The sequence below is a fragment of the Triticum aestivum genome, chromosome 5B (assembly GCF_018294505.1).
Source record: "Triticum aestivum cultivar Chinese Spring chromosome 5B, IWGSC CS RefSeq v2.1, whole genome shotgun sequence".
In the NCBI taxonomy this organism is placed as follows: Eukaryota; Viridiplantae; Streptophyta; class Magnoliopsida; order Poales; family Poaceae; genus Triticum; species Triticum aestivum.
Window position 1 is genome coordinate 35547963 of NC_057807.1, and position 15262 is coordinate 35563224.

Sequence of the window (15262 nt, forward strand, 5' to 3'; positions counted from 1 at the left end):
CCCGAGAAGTATTATGACAGCGTTATGAAAGGCGCCTGCCTTGTGGCTAATGAATGTGCCAATGATATAATTTTTGAGTGAATGTACTCATGTCGTTCTGTAATATGAAAATGAATTTGTGTCCATTATGTAACGGTTTTTGATTTAAAATATTACCTTCTGTGCGGCCGTTTATAAATTTCTGAAAGTAGGCTAGTCGTCGGCTTCCGCCCCCATGTAACTAGTACTGGGGTGTTCGTTGAAAATCCAAACACTCTTTATCCAAATTTTTGGTCCTTTAAGGAGGTGTTTAGCGCAGCGAACCAGGCAATCGAACTATGCGTCTTTATAACTTTCACTTAGCCATAGAAGTCTACAATTTTAAATTTCGGCGAAGCCCCTAGTATTTGGAAGACCGAACTTGGGGCGCTATACACGTCTAAATCAGGCAAGGCCGATTCCTCGCCTAAAGCAAAAAAAATCTTTAAGGATTTTAAGACCTCTCGAACAGCGACCAGCTCTCGCCGCATCATGACAGTCAGTTTTTGGCTTTCTCTACTGAGGTGCTCGTCCCGAAGAACCGGGACACAATCGCAGTAGTTCTCCCTGCGCTACCTTAGCCGATATAACGAAACATAAGGTACCAAAACAAGGGAGCCGGGCAAACCCAACTATTGAACCAAGACATGATTCGGAGCTGATGCATATAATGCTATAAGTTCGGGGTGCCGCACTGTTGAAAGTGTTCGGACTTTTCTTGCCATGTTATGGGGCGCGATAAAAAACCCCTGGCAAACAGAATGTACCAAAGTGTACGGGTGCAATATTTAAATAAGTAGTCAAGGGAAAATATGGAAAAAATAATAATAACCTAATGCTATATATTTTTTCCCACTGTTACTAAAATAATACGTCAAAGCGTATGTGTATAATTAATGTGATAAGCAAAAATAGGACTATTTGACATGTCCTATCCAAGGGCAGGCGCACGTGGGTATGTAAAACAGGTATAACAATCATTAACAGAGACTACTTGGGTATAGGGCTGGGCGTTCGGTTTACCCGAACCGTTTGGATCGGTTCCTCGGTCTATTTTAAACTTCGGTTTTGCCAAAACGCTGACCGATCGGTCAGTACAAAATAAGCTAACCGAAGATTAGCTGCACCGAAATTTCGATTCGGTCGTCGGTTCTACCGAACGCCACCGAGATATATTAAATAGCAGACGTAATTGCTGTCTCCATTCTGAATGTACAGTACCCGTACTAGCAGCAGGAACCTGAACCTCCATACTTTATTCTTGTGTACAGTGCTTGTAGCTCTGCGTAGCTACTAATACTAGTAAAGGCTACCGTCCATGCTCTCAGAAAAAGGTAGCGTCCATGGGGCTACTCCCTCCTATTGATTATTGATTGTCCCGAAGCAAAACATTACTCCGTAAAATTTCTGGTGGCGACTCCTTTACTACTACTATACCGAGAGAAGTGTACTACTTTGTTACACAAAATTTGTAGCGATGGTGGCTCACTGTGTCAGGTACTCATGTTCACCTCTTTCTGATGCGACGTGGGACTCGTGCAAAAAGCACTTGAGTAGCAACAGGCAGGACCTTTGTATTTACTCGGTTCCCGGTCTGTTCGGGTATCCAAGGGTTAAAACGGAATACACTGGACTAAGTTCGGTTTTCATCTAATGCAAACCGAACGTACAACCGAGGTTCTCGGTTTCGGTGAATTCGGCTCCGGTGCCGGTTAGTTCGGTTCGGGACATCGGTTTTTGGGTTATATGCCCAGCCCTACTTGGGTATTCCCTTGTACGCAAAGCCTTTTGCCTCCTTGGTTTTCCCTCCTGTGATGAGTCCGATGATCAGGTTCTCTGAAGGGGCTGCCCGAAAGTAGGGTCCTGAAAAAGAAAGAAGATGATAAAGGTATGCGGGTCTCATGACGGTTGATCCGCACTGTGGACCGCATCGTCGTCGCGCCTCCGCCTATGCCCATGGTATTTTGAGTGCGTAATTGTGTACGTGCGGCACAAATGCCGCCTGAATGGGATTGGGATGGAGTCCGGATTGCTAGTCGAGCTCTTGGCGTGCCTGACGATCCTGTTGCAGAGTACTCCAGACGAGTTGTGTCCGGGGTTGTCATCACCGAGTTGGCGGTCTGCCGAAGAAGGCTGCTTTGTACTTCTGCTGCGAGAGCCGCAGTGTGCTCCTCCGTACGAAGAGAGCGGTCTGTATTTTCATTGACTGTTATAACCCTGTGAGGTCCTGGCATCTTGAGCTTGAGGTATGCATAGTGTGGTACCGCATTGAATCGAGCAAATGCGGTTCGTCCAAGCAGTGCATGATAGCCACTATGGAAAGGGATGATATCAAAGATTAACTCCTCGCTTCGGAAGTTATCCAGAGATCCGACGACCACTTCCAATGTTATTGAGCCCGTACAACAGGCCTCTACACCTGGAATTACACCTTTGAAGGTGGTTTTGGTGGGTTTGATCCTTAAGGGATCGATGCCCATTTTGTGCACTGTGTCCTGATAAAGCAGGTTTAGGCTGCTGCCACCATCCATGAGGACTCGTGTGAGGTGGAATCCGCCAATGATTGGGTCAAGGACCAATGCGGCTGGACCGCCATGATGGATACTGGTAGGATGGTCCCTGCGATCAAAAGTGATCGGACAGGATGACCATGGGTTGAACTTTGGGGCGACTGGCTCCATCACATAGACATCCCTTAGTGCACGCTTTCGTTCCCGCTTGGGAATGTGGGTGGCATAGATCATATTTACCGTTTTCACTTCGGGAGGAAATTTATTCTGTCCCCCTGTGTTCGGCCGCCGGGGCTCCTCGTCGTCCTTGTTGTGAAGCCCTTTGTCCTTGTTTTCGGCATTCAACTTACCGGCCTGTTTGAACGCCCAGCAATCTCTGTTAGTGTGGTTGGCTAGCTTATCAGGGATGCCGTGAATTTGGCACGAGCGGTCGAGTATGCGGTCCAGACTGGACGATCTCGGATTGTTTCTCTTGGACGGCTTTTTCCGCTAATCGGATCTTGGCTGCCGTATCTTCGGTGTTGTCGCCATTGTTCCGACATTTATGTCTGTTGCGTTGTGGCTTGCCGTTACTGTCGCGGATATCTGAAGTGCCGGAGTTTCTTGGCATGGTGTTACTGCAAGCCAGCCAGCTATCCTCGCCTGCGTAAAAGCGGCTCATGAGTGTCGTGAGGGCTGCCATGGACTTCGGCTTTTCTTGGCCGAGGTGTCGTGCGAGCCACTCGTCGCGGATATTGTGCTTAAAGGCCGCTAGGACTTCGGCATCCGGACAGTCGACAATTTGGTTCTTTTAGTTAGGAACTAAGTCCAGAATTTCCTGGCTGACTCTCTGGGTTGTTGGGTTATGTGACTTAAGTCATCAGCATCCGGTGGTCGCACGTAAGTGCCTTGGAAGTTGTTGAGGAATGCATCCTCCAGGTTTTCCCAACTGCCGATGGAGTTCGCCGGCAGGCTATTCAGCCAGTGTTGGGCCGGTCCTTTGAGCTTAAGGGGAAGATATTTGATGGCGTGTAGATCATCACCGCGGGCCATGTGAATGTGGAGAAGGAAATCTTCAATCCGTACCGCGGGGTCTGTTGTGCCATTATATGATTCGATGTTTATGGGTTTAAACACTTCTAGGAATTCATGATCCATTACTTCATCAGTGAAGCAGAGGGGGTGTGCGGCACCTCTATGCCGGGCTATGTCGCGACATAGTTCGACAAGTCTGGTCGGTTGTGTTCGGCCTGGCCCGACTTATTGTTAGTGTATCCGGCATGATGGTCATCATCACGCGTTGTGGCGCGCCCCCGCGATCTGTAGATCGATCTTGGCTATCCTACTTTTTTTCCAATATGTCTTGCAGGTCTTGCGTATTGCCCCGGGCCGTAGTGTATGGGCGTCGGGGTGCGGGCTGGTATTCGGGCTGATAGACCACTTTGTCTCGGCCACGAGGTGGCCGGTCAGCCTCGTCCTGTGCTGGTAGTGTAGGCTCTAGGGCCTCCTGCTCGAGTTGAGGTAGAAATTTGTGCTTTGGGTAACCTTTGGTTGGGCGCTCGAGTCCGTATTCCTCGGCTGCCAGGACCTCAGTCCATCTGTCTGTGAGCAGATCTTGATCAACCTGGAGCTGCTGCTTCTTCTTCTTTAGGCTTCCCGCAGTGGCTTCAAGACGACACTTGAAGCGCTCCTGCTCGATGGGATCCTCAGGCACAACAAATTCATCGTCGTCGAGGCTCACTTCGTTTTCGGAGAGGGGCATATAGTTGTCATCCTCCAAGTCTCCGTCCGTTGCCTGTTCGTCTGGGCTAGCTTGCTTGTCCTCCTGTTCGGCCTGCTCGAAGTTAGGCTGGTCGGGATTGTATTCGTCTTCGGCACCATCCAGATTGTTATCCTCTCCTGTGCTGATGTTGCTATGGCGGGGCTTAGAGCGGCATCGATGACGCCCATGCTTTGATTTCTTCCCTAAGTGGTTATCTCCTATTGCCTCATCGCCATTGTTTTCGTTGGGGGTGTCCACCATATATATAGCATATGAAGAAGTGGCTGTCCAGCACCTTGTGGGCGGTAGTTCCTGTTCTTCTCCCGCATCTTCGTTCATACCGTCGATGTCTTCAGAGTCAAAGTCGAGCACGTCGGTTAAGTCATCGACAGTGGCAATGAAGTGGGTGGTGGGTGGGTAACGAATCTCTTCGTCATCCGCTTCCCGCTCGAGCCGGACATAGTTTGGCCAAGAGTCTTCTGAAAAAGAGAGAGACCTTAATGAATTTAGCACGTCACCGAAGGGCGAGCGCTGAAAGATATCCGCGGCGGTGAACTCCATGATTGGAGCCCAATCAGATTCGATGGGCACGGACGCACGCGGTCCAGAACCTACGGCCGGGGACAAGTCCGAGGGTCCGGTGACACAAATTTCCTTAGAGGTGGAGTCCGTGTTCGGCTCCAACGCCGATGAGTGTGCGGCCTCCGTGGCGGGGTCCATCCACCCGTCCTCGGATGGCACAATCTGCTCCAGATTGAAGTCCGGAGCTGTAGCAGGTGCGGTATTCCGAATACTATCCGATGGCAGATCTAAGTCATGCACGTCGTGATCATTCGGTGCTCCTGACACTGGCCTGAATCCGTCGAAGATCAAGTCTCCGCGGATGTTGGCCGTGTAGTTTAGTTTTCCGAACCTGACCTGATGGCCAGGGGCGTAGCTATCGATCTGCTCCAGATGGCCAAACGAATTGGCCCGCAGTGCGAAGCCGCCGAATACGAAGATCTGTCCGGGGAGAAAAGTCTCACCCTGGACCGTATTATTGCTGATGATTGAAGGAGCCATCAAGCCTTGCAGCGATGACACAGAGGAACTGTCAATGAAAGCACCAATGTCAGTGTCAAAACTGGCGGATCTCGGGTAGGGGGTCTCGAACTGTGCGTCTAAGGCTAATGGTAACAGGAGGCTGGGGACACGATGTTTACCCAGGTTCGAGCCCTCTCGATGGAGGTAATACCCTACTTCCTGCTTGATTGATCTTGATGATATGAGTATTACAAGAGTTGATCTACCACGAGATCGTAGAGGCTAAACCCTAGAGGCTAGACTATGATTATGATTGTTGTCGTCCTACGGACTAAACCCTCTGGTTTATATAGACACCGGAGGGGGCTAGGGTTACACAGAGTCGGTTACACAGAAGGAGATCTAATATCCGAATTGCCAAGCTTGCCTTCCATGCAAAGGAGAGTCCCATCCGGACACGAGACGAAGTCTTCAATCTTGTATCTTCATAGTCCAACAGTCCGGCCAAATTATATAGTCCGGCAGTCCGGATACCCCCTAATCCAGGATTCCCTCACCGGTGGCCATAGGTTTAACTAGAGCCTTCTCTCAATATAGCAAATAACACAATGGGTGAACAAATTACTGCCGAGCAATTGATAGAAAAGCGCAAAGTTATGACGATATCTAAGGCAGTGATCATGAATATAGGCATCATGTTCGTGTCAAGTAGACCAAAACGATTCTGCATCTACTACTATTACTCCACACATCGACCGCTATCTAGCATACATCTAGAGTATTAAGTTCATAAAGAATGGCGTAATGCATTAAGTAAGATGACATGATGTAGATGAATTAGCTCAAGCAATATGATGAAACCCCATCTTTTTATCCTCGATGGTAACAATACAATACGTGCTTTGCTGCCCCTACTATCACTAGGAAAGGACACCGCAAGATTGAACCCAAAGTTAAGCACTTCTCCCATTGCAAGAAAAACCAATCTAGTTGGCCAAAGCAAACAGATAGTTCGAAGAGAATTACAAAGATATCAAATCATGCATATAAGAATTCCGAGAGATTCAAATAATATCCATAGATAAGCTGATCATAAATCCACAATTCATCGGACCTCGGCAAACACACCGCAAAAAAGCATTACATCAAATAGATCTCCAAGAACATCAAGGAGAACATGGTATTGAGAATCAAAGAGAGAGAAGAAGCCATCTAGCTACTAGCTATGGACGCGTAGGTCTGTGGTAAACTACTCACGCTTCATCGGAAGGGCAATAGAGTTGATATAAAAGCCCTCCGTGATTGAATCCCCCTCCGACAGGACGCCGGAAAAGGCCCCTAGATGGGATCTCACGGGTACAGAAGGCTACAGCGGCGGAAAAGTGTTTTCATGGATGCCCCTGTTGGTTTGGGGATATATGGGAATATATAGGCGAAAGAATTAGGCCAGGAGGGTCACGAGGGGCCCACAAGGGTGGGGGCGCGCCCTACCCCCCTGGGCGCGCCCTCCGTCCTTGTGGCCGCCTCATGGCTCCTCCGACTTCATCTCCAAGTCTCCTGGTTGTCTTCTGGTCCAAGAAAAATCATCGCGAATTTTTCATTCCGTTTGGACTCCGTTTAGTATTCCTTTTCTGCGAAACTCAAAAACAAGGAAAAAACAGGAACAGGCACTGGGCTCTAGGTTAATACAATAGTCCCAAAAATAATATAAAATAGCATATTAATGCATATAAAATATCCAACACAGGTAATATAATAGCAAGGAACAATCAAAAATTATAGATATGTTGGATACATACCATGTATATATGTAGACGTGCAAACTAACAAAAACATATCATGTGTGTATATGTAGCCGTGCAAAGAGAAACAAAAATAAGAGCGAGGATTAAAGACACACTCACCTCCGCATCCGCAGCAAACAAAGACTTATGTTCAAAAGTAATGCGTCATTCTGGTCAAACTCAAAAGCCTGAAATGCAGTTTCACTACATTGTGATGATTCTTTCAAGATTGCATAATGCACCAACTTACAATACTTAAAAAATGAAGGCTGGGTCACAATTGCATCCTTACACAAGCAAAGAAGATTCACCAGAAGTACCAAATAGAGCTGAGTGATTCTTATGATGATTGGCACAAGGAGTGTATGCTGTGAGCTTGACATTGTCGAAAAAAGACTTTCACCCCACCTTATATATAAAGTAGTGAACCTCATACATCTAACCGTACAACACGACACTCAAATGCACACACCCAAAGCAAGATACAAAGGTACCGGAGATCAACAATGCCATCTCGAAGAGAACAACAGATGTACAACAAGCATCACTATGAAGATGACAGAGCACTCTGCCAAGAACAAGCCATCATTAAGAACATAACTGACCACCGACGAACCGCGAGTTCCAATGTAGTGACTTTAGGAAGGACACGACACCAGAGCGTCACCACCAACTGATCCAAAGGATCAATATTTTCATCCGGAGCAACATAGAGGATCATGAGAGACCACGACAGAGCCTACAAGATGGGGACGCCGCCCGTGGATGCCATCTCTGTCGGGCTGACCATAGTCAGACAACAATTTCACCTCGGCATACTACTCGACCTACGATCAGGGTGTGCCTGGTTGAAGAAACTTGCCGCACCAACAATGAGGATCGCCGAGCCCCAACCACCTCGCTGCCCACGCGACCAACGCCCCCAGTCCGCACCCGAGCTGTGAGCTCCGCCCATGAACACTGCAGCTCCGACAGAGAGACACCACCCTGCAACCAGTGGTGGATCTTGAAAAGAAAATTTGGGCGGGCCACAGAGCACAATAGGTTTCAAATTCTAAAGAATATATACTATTTCAATATATGTCAGTACACCTTCTGTTCACATTGAATACAAGATGAGCAGTTACTTATATACTACCCAGAACAAAATAAGCCATAACATTTGACCATATATACTACTCAAAACCAAAATAAGCCATACCATTTGACCATCAGGCAAGGTTGTGTGCATGTACATACTACAAATCAGCATTACGTTCCTTCACGCATTCCATGGCTGCCTACACCTCAACTTGTAACCTGTAAACATAATGGAGTGAATTATTTATGCTACAACAAGGCCAATTCTGTAAACAAAACTTGCCTACTAAATTAGAAACCATCTACTATGGTATGTGGTCTTGGACACTAGACAGTAAACTACAATGATCTTCAGTGAAATATTCAGCCAATTGGGGATTTTGAGGATGACTCAATATAAATGAACAATGACCCAGGTTCAACTCAGGGGAATAAAATTGGGAACGATGTGAATCGATTTACCTTCTCAACTTGTTAGGATTCAGAGAAGGATTTTCCCAGCTGGCAATTCACAGCCTCGCGCCATCGTCAGCTTAACGGCTCACAATTGGCTGATCAATTCAAATTATAGTATATAGAACTAGCTACTTTATTTTTAGTAAGAAAATTAATATAACTAGTTTAGTTGAATTAGTTGAACTAGTTAGTTGAATTAGTTGAATTAGGAGCTATACTTCATTTAGGTATATTTTTAGTAAGTGCTTAGTTGAATTAATTAGTTGAACTAGCTAGTTGAATTAATTAATAGAACTAGTTAATTTAATTAGTTGAATTAATATAACTAATAAGTGTTTAATGTTTCACCTATGAACATAGGAAATGTCGTCTGACGACGAAAACGATTTCATTATGTGCGAAGACTGCGAAGACCAACACGGCCTGTGCAAAAAACATAAATCTTAGTTGATGATAGGCGCTTCAGCATCAAGCTGGATGAGACCTTCGAAGTGGATACACTAAGTTACAACGACAAGTCGTTTTTCTTAATTAAGCATATGACTTATATTTGCTTCATTTGCTTCAACTTATTATTTTAAACTTTCACTATTCTACTAGCGTATCCCCTGCCATGCAAGAAATTTTGTCTTGGGTAAGATAGGTTTCAGTCCTGACAAAACTATGGAGGTAAAAAGAATTTACTTGATGACCGAGCATGGTTATACCTTCAACGTCAAATTATACAATCAAGAAACCTACACCCATTTTGAATGCAAAACTTGGCAAGGACTATGCAAGGCTTATGCATTTGAGCCTGATATGTTTATCACCTTTGATATTCATCCCGAAGATGATATTGAAGGTAATAGAGACATTTGGGTCGATGTGCAGACGCCTCCAGTTCTACCATTATGTGAGTTTCTCAACCATATATATTTGTGTCTTCGATATTGTTTTTTCAAAAAAAGTTAACAACTAATTTCTATTGACAGCTTATTTCCATTCAAGCAAACATGTCCAGCACCTGGTAGATAGGACCGTCCACTGTCCCAGGGCTGAACTAAACTATGAGGAGATAAGTCATTATGTTTCATGGCTTGAGGATCTTGATGATGTCAAGAGAAATTATTTTCCTGAATTTGAAAATCTTAGTACTCAAAACGTGCAACCAATAGTGATCGTATTGAACTACGGTCACATCTATTTAGGAAAGATGGTAATATTTTTACTATTTTTCCTCAGTGCATCTTTTGCATACATTATGTTTTAAGCTAAACTTCATTGCTAAGTATATTACTATACGATGTTCTTCAACACGGACTGTCGATGAATGTTTTGCTCCAGTGGATCAGGAGAGTTATACATGTTCTATGCTATTTCACCTGAGAGAGAGCAGCAGGAGTGATTAGCATGCTCTTAGTACTTGTCCTCTCATGTCCATGTTCTTCGTCCTGAACTTAATCTCTCAAAGGGTGATTTGCTTTTGTGGTCTATATGAACGCTTATAATCATGTTGAACTCGATGATATCTTTCCTTCTGGTACAAGTGAATGTTTCTTCTTTAAGCTAGTATTATGATGATTAAATAGTGCTAATGGCGACTATAATGATTTTTAGCTAGCTAGTATACTGTTAACTTGTTGGTGATGATATATGATGCAATAGTTTTTATATTAATATGATGATGATGAGTTATTATATCATTTATGAAAGAAACCGCAGATTAGTTTCAACTGGATGGATCCTAGCTAGCTAAGTGATCAAGTATATGCCATATCCATATTATATACTTGCTCACCTAAAATATAATTAAGTGATCAAGTAATTAATACGAATATGGCATATATACTTTGATCACTTAGCTAGCTATAGGATCCATCTATGCATCCAGTTGAAACTAATCTGCGGTACTTGCACCTAATGATTTAACAACTCATTATAATGTAAAAACAATCTCTAAATTAAATTGATCACTTAAACAATCTCTAAATTAAATCTCTAAACAATCTCTAAATTATAATTTAAGAACTTATTATAATGTAAAAACAATCTCTAAATCACTGATGGGGGTGGCGCGGGGACGGGCGCGCGATGAAGATGAAGATGATAACTGAAAATTTTTGTAAGTGCTGGTTATATAGGGGAGTCCTTTAGTACCGCTTGGAGACAGGAACCGGTACTAAAGGTTAAATTTGGCCAGGCAAAGCGGAGGGAAGCAACCTCCTTTAGTACCGGTGTGTGGCTCCACCCGGTACTGAAGACCCACCCTTTAGTACCGGTTTGTGGCTCCACCCGGTACTGAAGACCCACCCTTTAGTATCGGTTTGGGCCACGAACCAGTACTAAAGGGGGTGCGCTCCTGTTCCGTGGTGCACATTGTTTAGTCCCACCTCGTCGAGCGAAGGGTAGCTGCACTGGTTTATAAACCCAGTCGCGACTGCTCCTTTGAGCTCCTATATAATGCAGGCCTCTGGGCCTAACTTTGTCGCGCTGCCCTGTGAGCCTGCTGGGCCTTATGGGCCTGCATATGCACGCCCAAGGCCGACCAGGCCCACTAGGCAGCGCGGAAATAATATTTTTCATATAGTTTCTTCTATTTATTTGTGAGTAGTTTTTTCTTGTATTAGAGTTTCTTATATTTAATATTAGTTTATCATTATATTCATATTTGTAGTGATTTTCAGTTCATTTTCTGGTGCTTCTCACTTTCACGGTGATTTAACTCCGAAAACAAATCAATAAATGCATCGAAAATAGCAAATTATGTCAGAAAGGGTTGAAAGTTGATAACGTGGATTTGAATTGTGCATCTGAACGCAGAAAAAGTCTGGAGTTGTACTAGGTTATTAAAATATTGAATAGCCGGTGTAACAGATGAGTTTTTGTCCAAAACCCTGATACTACCTAAGAGATTGTCCAGTTTGTACATGAAGTGCATCCAGTTTTGGCCGTAGCCATCTCTACTTTTTTGCACATGCTATGCAGGTGAAATAATGATACCTTGCCAAGTTTCAACCTTTTCAGAGTTCATTTTGTACTGCTTTTCACTTTCACGGTGATTTAGCTCTGAAAACAAATCAGTAAATGCATCGAAAATAGCAAATTACGTCAGAAAGGGTTGAAAGTTGATGAACTGGATTTGAATTTTGCATCTGAACACAAAAAAACTCCAGAGTTGTACTGAGTTACTAAAATATTGAATAGCCAGTGTAACAGATGAGTTTTCGTTAGAAACCCTGATACTTCGAAAGAGATTGTCCAGTTTGTACACGAAGTGCATCCAGTTTTTGTCGTAACCCTCTCTACTTTTTTTGCACAAGCTATGCGGGTGAAATGATGATACCTTGCCAAGTTTCAACCTTTTCAGAGTTCATTTTGTTCTGCTTTTCACTTTCACGGTGATTTAGCTCTAAAAGCAAATCAGTAAATGCATCGAAAATAGCAAATTATGTCAGAAAGGGTTGAAAGTTGATGACGTGGATTTGAATTGTGCATCTGAACGCAAAAAAGTCTGGAGTTGAGCTAAGTTACTAAAATATTGAATAGCCGGTGTAACAGATGAGTTTTCGTCCGAAACCCTGATACTTCGAAAGAGATTGTCCAATTTGTACACGAAGTGCATCTAGTTTTTGCCGTTACCCTCTCTACTTTTTTGCACATGCTATGCGAGTGAAATGATGATACATTGCCAAGTTTCAACCTTTTCAGAGTTCATTTTGTACTGCTTTTCACTTTCACGGTGATTTAGCTCTAAAACCAAATCAGTAAATGCATCGAAAATAGCAAATTATGTCAGAAAGGGTTGAAAGTTGATGACGTGGATTTGAATTGTGCATCTGAACGCAAAAAAAGTCTGGAGTTGTACTAAGTTATTAAAATATTGAATAGACGGTGTAACAGATGAGTTTTCATCCGAAACCCTGATACTTCCTAAGAGATTGTCCAGTTTGTGCACGAAGTGCATCCAATTTTTGTCGTAATCCTCTATAATTTTTTGCACATGCTATGCGGGTGAAATAATCACACCTTGCCAAGTTTCAACCTTTTCAGAGTTCATTTTGTACTGCTTTTCACTTTTGCGGTGATTTAGCTCTGAAATAAATCAGTAAATGCATCGAAAATAGCAAATTATGTCAGAAAGGGTTGAAAGTTCATGACATGGATTTGAATTGTGCATCTGAACGCAAAAAAAGTCCGGAGTTGTACTAAGTTATTAAAATATTGAATAGCCAGTGTAACAGATGAGTTTTCGTCTGAAACCCTGATACTTCCTAAGAGATTGTCTAGTTTGTACACGAAGTGCATCCAGTTTTTGCCGTAACCCTCTCTACTTTTTTGCAAATGCTATCTGGGTGAAATTATGATACCTTCCCAAGTTTCAACCTTTTTAGAGTTCATTTTGTACTGCTTTTCACTTTCGCAGTGATTTAGCTCTGAAAACAAATCAGTAAATGCATCAAAAATAGCAAATTATGTCAGAAAGGGTTGAAAGTTGATGACGTGGATTTGAATTGTGCATCAACGCAAAAAAAGTCTGGAGTTGTACTAAGTTACTAAAATGTTGAATAGCCGGTGTAACAGATGAGTTTTCGTCCGAAACCCTGATACTTCGAAAGAGATTGTCCAGTTTGTACATGAAGTGCATCCAGTTTTTGCCGTAACCCTGTCTATTTTTTAGCACATGCTATGCGGGTGAAATGATGATACCTTGGCAAGTTTCAACCTTTTCAGAGTTCATTTTGTACTGCTTTTCACTTTCACGGTGATTTAGCTATGAAAAACAAACTAGTAAATGCATCGAAAATAACAAATTATGCCAGAAAGGGTTGAAAGTTGATGATGTGGATTCGAATTGTGCATTTGAACGCATAAAAATTCTGGAGTTGTAGTAATTATTAAAATATTGAATAGCCGGTGTAACAGATGAGTTTTCGTCCGAAACCCTGATACTTCCTAAGAGATTGTCCAGTTTGTACACGAAGTGCATTCAGTTTTTTCCGTAACCCTCTCTACTTTTTTTGCACAAGCTATGCGGGTGAAATGATGATACCTTGCCAAGTTTCAACCTTTTCAGAGTTCATTTTGTTCTGCTTTTCACTTTCACGGTGATTTGGCTCTAAAAACAAATCAGTAATGCATCGAAAATAGCAAATTATGTCAGAAAGGGTTGAAAGTTGATGACGTGGATTTGATTTTTGCATCTGAACGCAAAATAAGTCCGGAGTTGTACTAAGTTATTAAAATATTGAATAGCCGGTGTAACAGATGAGTTTTCGTCCGAAACCCTGATACTTCCTAAGAGATTGTCCAGTTTGTGAACGAAGTGCATCCAGTTTTTGTCGTAATCCTCTATACTTTTTTGCACATGCTATGCGGGTGAAATGATGATACCTTGCCAAGTTTCAACTTTTTCAGAGTTCATTTTCTGGTGCTTTTCACTTTCACGGTGATTTAGCTCTGAAAACAAATCAGTAAATGCATCGAAAATAGCAAATTATGTCAGAAATGGTTGAAAGTTGATGACGTGGATTTGAATTGTGTATCTGAACGCAAAAAAAGTTCGGAGTTGTACTAAGTTATTAAAATATTGAATAGCCGGTGTAACAGATGAGTTTTCATCCGAAACCCTGATACTTCCTAAGAGATTGTCCAGTTTGTACACGAAGTGCATCCAGTTTTTGCCGTAACCCTGTCTACTTTTTTGCACATGCTATGAGGGTGAAATGATGATACCTTGCCAAGTTTCAACCTTTTCAGAGTTCATTTTGTACTGCTTTTCACTTTCACGGTGATTTAGCTCTAAAAACAAATTAGTAGATGCATCAAAAATAGCAAATTATGTCCGAAAGGGTTGAAAGTAGGCGACGTGGATTTGAATTGTGCATTTGAACACATAAAAAGTCTGGAGTTGTACTAAGTTATTAAAATATTGAATAGCCGGTGTAACAGATGAGTTTTCGTCCGAAACCCTGATACTTCCTAAGAGGTCCAGTTTCTACACGGAGTGCATCCAGTTTTTGCCGTAACTCTCTCTACTTTTTTGCACATGCTATGCGGGTGAAATGGTGATACCTTGCCAAGTTTCAACCTTTTTAGAGTTCATTTTGTACTGCTTTTCACTTTCACGGTGATTTAGCTCTAAAAACAAATAAGTAAATGCATCGAAAATAGCAAATTATGTCAGAAAGGGTTGAAAGTTGATGACGTGGATTTGATTTGTGCATCTGAACGCAAAATAAGTCCGGAGTGGTACTAAGTTATTAAAATATTGAATAGCCGGTGTAACAGATGAGTTTTCGTCCGAAACCCTGATACTTCCTAAGAGATTGTCCAGTTTGTGAACAAAGTGCATCCAGTTTTTGTCGTAATCCTCTATATTTTTTTGCACATGCTATGCGGGTGAAATGATGATACCTTGCCAAGTTTCAACTTTTTCATAGTTCATTTTCTGGTGTTTTTCACTTTCACGGTGACTTAGCTCTGAAAACAAATCAGTAAATGCATCGAAAATAGCAAATTATGTCAGAAAGGGTTGAAAGTTGATGACGTGGGTTTGAATTGTGCAGCTGAATGCAAAAAAAGTCCGGAGTTGTATTAAGTTATTAAAATATTGAATAGCCGGTGTAACAGATGAGTTTTCGTCCGAAACCCTGATACTTCCTAAGAGA